At 37.7% G+C, this 7854-nt stretch overlaps 1 protein-coding gene across 1 annotated transcript in view; it reads left to right on the top strand.

Moving 5' to 3' along the window:
• Positions 1-7854, top strand: part of cacna1ib (calcium voltage-gated channel subunit alpha1 Ib) — a gene marked incomplete in the record, with an annotated part of 260271 nt that overhangs the window by 10937 nt on the left and 241480 nt on the right.

The following is a 7854-nucleotide window of genomic DNA, read 5'->3' as shown; positions in this document are numbered from 1 at the left end:
TGTGTGTGTGTGTGTGTGTGTGTGTGTGTGTGTGTGTGTGTGTGTGTGTGTGTGTGAGTGAAACCTCCATCTGCTCCCATCAGTGTCCTTTGACTTGCCGCTCCACTTTCCTCTCTGCAAAAGACGCAAACTTCTCTGCTTTGTTAAATAATTTAGCAGTTTTTTTTTCTGACAGATATGTACCTCCGGTTTAAGCACCAACAGCCTTTTAGAGACCTCGCTTGCCTCAAGGTATTTTTAAAACACAAKACAATTAGAAATAAGCCAGGCCTAACTAAAACTGCCACATTCTACCTGTTGGTATTTGCTCTAGCAACCGTTCAGTTGCTTAAAACAAATGATACTTTGGAGGTTGTACATGTCTCTGCAAACATTTGCAGAGAAAAGAAGCATAAGATGCAATTAGAGAAAGAGGCTTTTTATAGCTCTTTTTATAGCTGGYTACACAAACGCACATATGCAGTGAAAACTCTGTGGCCAAATGATGACCCTTGCAAAATGAGCTATGAAGAATAAACAAGGTGCATAGTATTTCTTATTAAAAAGTGCCTTCAAGTCAATTTGAAACTGGGTTATTAAGAACTTGAACCAAATCACCTTTATTTTTTTATTTTTTCTACCAAACACTTTGGACTTTTTGCTCCTGTTCCTGATTTTTTGTATCCTTATGACTTAGAAACTCTTATTCAAGAGGACATTAAACAGTGCTGTGAAAAAACATATTTTAGACATCGAGTGTGTTGGAATTTCAAATTTGACAGCAAAATGAGAGCAGCAGTATTATAAAAGATGTGTTGTAGTTGATTCACAACCTATTGCAATAGATTGTTGGCTCAATATTGTGTCACTTGGTGTATTTTACTTCTTTCAGTTCTGTAATAAGATTGTCTACTATGAAGTAACAAGTTGTCACTTGTTGCGAAGTCACCCCAATCCTGTTYATTTCAGAGTGTCATAGCTTTTAATGTACAGAAACATTAGTATATTAGAACATGGTAAACAATTTACACATTACATAGATATTGCATTACTACAAAAAAAATAATAAAAAAACAGCCGTTGAGGCTCACTGAGAAGAGATAACCATAGAACAAGTTGTAACTGCAATAAATGACTGTGCAAACAAATAGCACATTGTCCTTGGAAACCGTTTTGCTCATGAGCATGACAAATTACACCGAAGTCCAAGTCACTGTGTCACGGCTGAATCAAAACTGTGTGCACGTAACTCTGCTTCACTAATGAATCAACCTCTTAGACTGCCTCACCCAAACAGCTTGTCATTCTCCCCCCACAGTGTCAGACGTGCCATTCAAGCCAGTAACATCCACCAACCTACCTCTCTCTGAGGCTCAATTGCTATCTCTTTGTAAAATTAATTGCAAAGGGACCTCTGGCAATTTGAACACACAGGGTGAAACCAGCTCATGATTTCATAATAACATATTGATTACATCAGATAAACTGACACTGATTAGGGATGTATTGGAACCAAATTTGTTTACATTCCACAACTAAAAGTGTTCAGCTGATTACCAGATCAGTTTCTRATCTGGTGGTTGTYCTTMCTGAAAATAGTGGAAAATAAGCTACTTATTCAAACAGGAAGGTGGGCTGTGTTCTCACTATGGTAACAGCATGGGAAGACTAATGAGTAATATGTCAAAGTTAGCATCCCACCAAACTACACACTCCCTCGGCTGTGCACAAATGTGGCAATGGTGGTCCTAATCGTTGATGTTGCTGTAGCACGGCRCTAGCACTATTATTCAGCAGTAAAACTGCAAGAGGCAGGGTGAATCCTGGACAAGTCCATCACAGAGCCATGCAACACGAGATAAATGAAAAGCCCACTCAAAATACGTTTCTAGTGTSAATTATTAAACGCCAAATACAGTAATGCAAGTCTTCAGACTGCCAGAGAAAACTGAAGTATGCAGAGAAAACCCAACTGGTTGCACTAAATGTAGAACAGATTTGCAGAAACACACCAATACAATTTACAATATGTAAGGACCTGTACCCCCTAAACGTCTGCCTCATTTAAACTTACTTACCGGTACAATCCTTCATGGCAGACAGCGGACTAACCACTTAGATTTCCCTTGAAATTCTGTTAAAAGATCGTATACCTACCGTTTCACCGAAAACGATTGTTCTCTTTCCTCTGTTCTTAAGGCCTACACATACTACCTCTGAACTGCCAAAATTGACTCTCATTGTTGMAGTTACATAAGAAGAATGACACCATTTTGTTTGAAACTTCAAGTCTTCCACCCCGTACAGCCTGTCTTTYAGACCTTTTCACCTCCTCTCTGTTGTGTGATTGGTCAGACATTTGTGGGTGTGTTTGTGCCAAAAACACTTGGAAGCTACATTTTGCTACCCTAACAGCTTATAAAATCTGACTGTTGTCTCTGCAAGCAAATATTTATAAAGACAGTCAAATAGCCAAAAGCTCATTAAAGGGAGCCACGATTAGTTGTAACATTAAACTTTATTTGATAAACATTTATTTTAACTGTAAAATAAAGACTGTAAAAATACTGTAGGCTGTTTAGTTTTGTAAATTTTTTAAAATATATTTTAACTTGAACGGAGCCATTTTATTTACACACAAAGCATTCTGGGTAAATGATGACATCAACTAGGTCATCGGTGTGAGGCTGCTAGCGAGCTATATCCACCCTGAAGGTTAATCTTGGACAATATCTGACGATTGGCTCTTTTAAATGAAACCAGAGAGTGTTGACAGAGTGGAAAAGGTAGAAATGACTCAGCCTGTAACTGAAAATATGGATGGAGGACAACAGAGCTGCTACATGCAAGAACCTCAGCTTAGCCTGTTAGCCTTTGCACTAGCCCTCATGCTATATTGCCTTATATGTATTAGTATGAGCATGTGCCATGGATTCAGCCATGGCTAAATGCCTTTTCCTCACTGGTAGAGAAGACATGTACGCAAGGTTACATCTGTGTTGGAGCCATCACCTATATACTGTATAAACTCGTGTGGCACATGACAGGTCATTTTATGAGGCTTGGTAGTAAAACATAAAAATCCTTCCGATGTCTGATATAAACATTTTTTTTTACATTACATTCATACATTGTTATAAATATTATAGTACAATAGCTAAATCTTGTTTGAATTTAAACATAAGCAATACATGTTATGTCAACAAACATCAGAGAAACAAATCTTTTTTTTTATTTTCTGGACCTTAGTTTTAATTCTTAGGCATGTTTGCTTTTATTAATTTCCACTTTTATACCAGCTTTAATTTCAGTCTGACGGTTAATGCTTTTACTTAGATTTAGTTAAACAGGTGACTCATGAGTTCACAAATCTGTTAACCAGGTTCCAAAGTTCTTGAAAATATGTTGAGTTTATCGGTTACCTAGATCTTTCAATAAAATCATCTTACTGCACCTGAAGCACCTAAGGCAAAATATCTACATCAAGTTTGAAAGACACATTTCTAGGGTTTGTGGTTCAGATTATGGAACTCAGACCTTAGCAATGGAGAACTACTCGACTCACAAACAACCATCAATCACTGCAAGGCTTACAGGAATCAATATGTTCTCATAACTCAGAGCCCGTGACCCTGACCACAGATCATTATTGTTCCTCTGGAGACTAGGCCAACTCAGAAACACATACCAAGATGCAGACCTCCTCACTCACGCAAAGACATTGTCTGTGCTGTCTCGTGAGCATCCCAGAAGACTTTAAAAATCACAAGAAGCAATGGTTCTAAAGCAAAGAATCATAGAAAAGCAGAAATGAAAATTTCCCACTGTTGTTTTATATAGAATATCTAATTGTTCTACTTTTGCTAGGTAAAAAAAATAAATTCTCAAGTTTTCACATTGTATAAACTCCTGCAAAAACAAACACATAGTACTTTACATTTAGAATATTTTATTGAAACAAATTTTCATTGCCAGTAAAATGCCTCAAATCTATCTTGCTGTTTTGTTTTTCATGTTGGTCTCTTGTTGGGATGGTGAATGTTGCATTGTGTGTTTTTTTAATATCAGACGAAAATAGACTTTTATGCAAATGTGATTAAAGAAACAAAAAAAGTCTGACATTTGTGGTCCAGCAATAAAAGGAGTAATCACACACAAAGTGCACACCAAATTGAATACTTGTCTCTGATTTGGTCCCCAATCAACTGAATTGATTAGAACTGTTTATGTATGCATTCATGCGTCTCTTGAGGGTTTTCCGCAAAGCTAATTGATAGAAAATACTGTAGCAGTGAGAATATTAGTTACACACAGGGAAGCTATGAATAAGATTCATATTTCTTTGTCTATGTTTTTATGTCACATCTACATTTTTGTTCTCATTCTTGCATTTTACCATTCATTCTGCCATTTTAAAAATCCATTTGGGTGGAAGAGACATGTTTTTCCTTGTGTTACATTTTTTTCACTACCTAAGGTTGCTTTTGTCAAAGTGGAACACTGGGGGGAAAGAGCATCATTTCATGCTTCATTAGTATGCTTAAAGGTTAGGCATTTTTGCTGTCTGTAAACATGGCCTGCTCTGAGACAATCTGTAATAACACCTACAAGTATAAGCCAGATACAAGTGTGGAATGTGTAGTGTTTGCTTCACACCACATTGATTCCTTAGTATATGAACAAACTCTGCCTTCAATCTGGCTAAAGAATATTTTGGACTTAATTCAAGCATTTTACATTATATCACATAAATTTATGTACCATGTTTTGTTTTCTGCTTTCACAGCAAGAGGGTCACAAGTTCATCTTTATCCTCTCTGGGTGGAGTTTGCATGTTATATTTGAGCATGAGGGTTTTCACTCTGTCTGTAGACCAAAACCATGCATGTTAGGTTGGTGTTTCTTGGTGTATGAGAGGGTATGAATGGTTGCAGGGGTGGAACTAGACTTTTTATGCCAGGAGTGGAAAAGAGGAGGCCAGGGTGTTTTTTTTTAAGGAGGATAAAAATGAAGAAAAACACTCTGGATTTAAAAGGGCTATATTATGTGTTTCTCAGGAATATATTTAAATTCTATACCATAATTAAGTATCTATGTCACCTTAAAGGCACAATGTGTAGGATTTGTTGTTTTCAGCTGGTTGAATCATCCTCCCTGGTCCTCCCCCCACCCCCACTCCCCGCTTCCAAGGTGTTGCTATGGTGTCTCTCAGGTGTCAAAAACCTTTGATAATTCCAACCGCGATGTCTACCAGCAGCTTCAGGGCTAGTGATGTTTCAAGTGGTAAGATTATAAGTAAAATTATCCCAACTACAATGACAAACAAATATTACATTTATAGTATTACAACTAAAACCGTTTTTGACTCCGGCACTGCAGTTTGTCCTTCATGAGCCTTCGTAGACAAGATGGCGGTGCAAGATGGCGGCTGCCTGTGTGGCGACCTGCGACCATGGAGATATAAACAGCTTTTTATTTGGTKTAGTTTACTTGACATCTGAAAATCCATTTCCTCAAAGGTATTTTGAACCGGAAAAGGGCTGCACCGAGAAGACAGTTTCAGTTACAATTAAAGTTTCAGCAGTTGTTTGCTTTGTTGCTGCCGGGAGCCAGCAGGAGTCAGGAGGTGTACTCTGTCATGAGGAAGCTCGGTTTGGAGACACAGCCCAGAGGAGGAGCTAGTCCCAAAAGGCAGTTCTAGTCCCAACCAGTCATTTTTGCTCCCCTGCCTGCTGCCTCAGGACACCACAGGATTTCTCAAACATGCATGAATGAGTCAAAGTAAGACTCGGGGCATGTTTTTGATGAGAGGATAACATAATAACATGATATAAAACTCAAAAAAGTTGATTTTACACAATATAGCCCCTTTAAAAATTCAAGATGAATGACACAGCTAATTCCAAATGGCTTTATTTCAGCTGTTTTAAGAAATAGTACGCTGAAAATATGTTACCATAGCAAATAATGATCTAAAAACATGCTGAAGGCTAGTCACAACTTATTATTCAGCCATTGTAAACACACAAAGCAGACGAGAAGGATAAAATTAGCCTAAAACATGTTTTATCAAATTCTAAATGCTAATCAAATACTCATGATGACCACTGCAGCTAAAGTTAGATGGCTATAATTCAGCCATTTAAAGACAATATTAAATTTGTTGTGGAGTAGCTTGATCACATGCTAATTGTCAATTCTTATCCCAAATTAAGCTAACCACTAATGCTTATGCTAATGTTATAACATGCTATTATACAGCCATTTTAAACATACAAAATTCTAAATGTGTAAAGTACAGTAAGTATCAGAGAACAATCTTTAATAAAATCTAAATGGAAGTACAACATCCAAGATCCCCACCCACTTGTCAATTATTTGGTGGCTGCGCCTAGGGTGGCCATCCAAGTGCTTCCACTTCCACCCCTGAATCATTGGTTGTCTTTTTTGTCTCTATGTGACCCTGTGATGGACTATGACCCTGTCCAGTGTGCACCATACCTCACACAAGGTAAGCACCAGCTCTGCCATGACCCGAAAAGGAAACTCTGGTACACTTTTTTAAACATTGCATTTAGACTTTTAACTAATTTATGACTAAAAAAACATCACTCCAGAGAACTATGACTAAGAACGTTGCTGCTCATTATTTTATTCTGTGTATGTAAAACAAAATACCAGAAATGATTTTTGAAGTTTGGCACTTCCTTGTGATGSAACACAATGAGATCTCAGTGCAACAAAGAAGGGCTGGAACAAAAGTGCCACAAAACTATAATATGAAGTGAATACATAAAGGGGACATAATCTCAGTAGAACTTAATCAAACACCTAACCACTGTTCTACCCGTATTTATGAGCCCCCTCCTGGCATCTCTGAACTCATCCTCTTCAGAGAACAACTCTCTCACTGCCTGAAGTGGCCACCTTTTATTCTACTAACTGCCTCACATTTAAAAGATGCTTTCCACTCCAAGTGTTCTAGATCCTCAATGAAGCTAACAGCACCACCCCATCTTCATATACCAAAGTTGCAGTTCTAAGCCAATGAAAGTGGAGACCTTTTGATTCTTGCCTTCTCTGTTTTAAGTTCCTTTTTCATCAGACAAGTATAGACAATTTTGATATAGGACTCTCCTTTGACCACTATCCTGTGCTCTCTGTGAATTTTCACCTTTCCATGACAAAACCGTTTGAGTGGAACTATTGATGCTAAATTGTTTTGGTGAGTTCAGATCCTATAAAGTTACTTCAAGGAACCACCCGACTAGTTGTAATACTAGATATTACATTATATGTTTTTGATTCAACTATGAATACAAGACTGCATAAATACTGTAGGTTGTTTAGTTTTCATAAAAACAAATCTGTAGTCACACAGACAGCTCCATACTATTTATACTGCAAAGCATTCTAGGTAAATGATGATGCTTACTAGGTCCTCTCGTGCAAGGCTGTGATCTCTATCTAGCTTGAAAGTTAATTTTGGACAATGTCTGACATTCAGCCTAAATGAAACTAGAGTGTGTTGACAGAGAGGAGCATGAGGAAATGACTCTGCAACAATAATGTAACATTGTCTATGTTACAATATATTGTTTTAAATTTATGAGAACTAGCAGGCTACAGTRTTTTACAGTCTTGGTTTTATAGCTGAAGTAAATGTTTATCATACAATAAATATTACAACTTGTCGGCATTCCCCTTGAGGGAAATTGGATCTGGGTGAAGTGCCAGACAAAGCACAGTTCATAATGACTGACAAGTTATCCTTGTTGACAGGCCAGTGGCACACATCACACACACATATACACTCACCGGCCACTTTATTAGGTACACCATGCCAGTAACGGGTTGGACCCCCTTTTGCCTTCA

Source organism: Austrofundulus limnaeus, unplaced genomic scaffold, assembly GCF_001266775.1.
Source record: "Austrofundulus limnaeus strain Quisiro unplaced genomic scaffold, Austrofundulus_limnaeus-1.0 Scaffold130, whole genome shotgun sequence".
Taxonomy (NCBI): Eukaryota; Metazoa; Chordata; class Actinopteri; order Cyprinodontiformes; family Rivulidae; genus Austrofundulus; species Austrofundulus limnaeus.
This window is presented reverse-complemented; position numbering and strand designations above follow the sequence as displayed.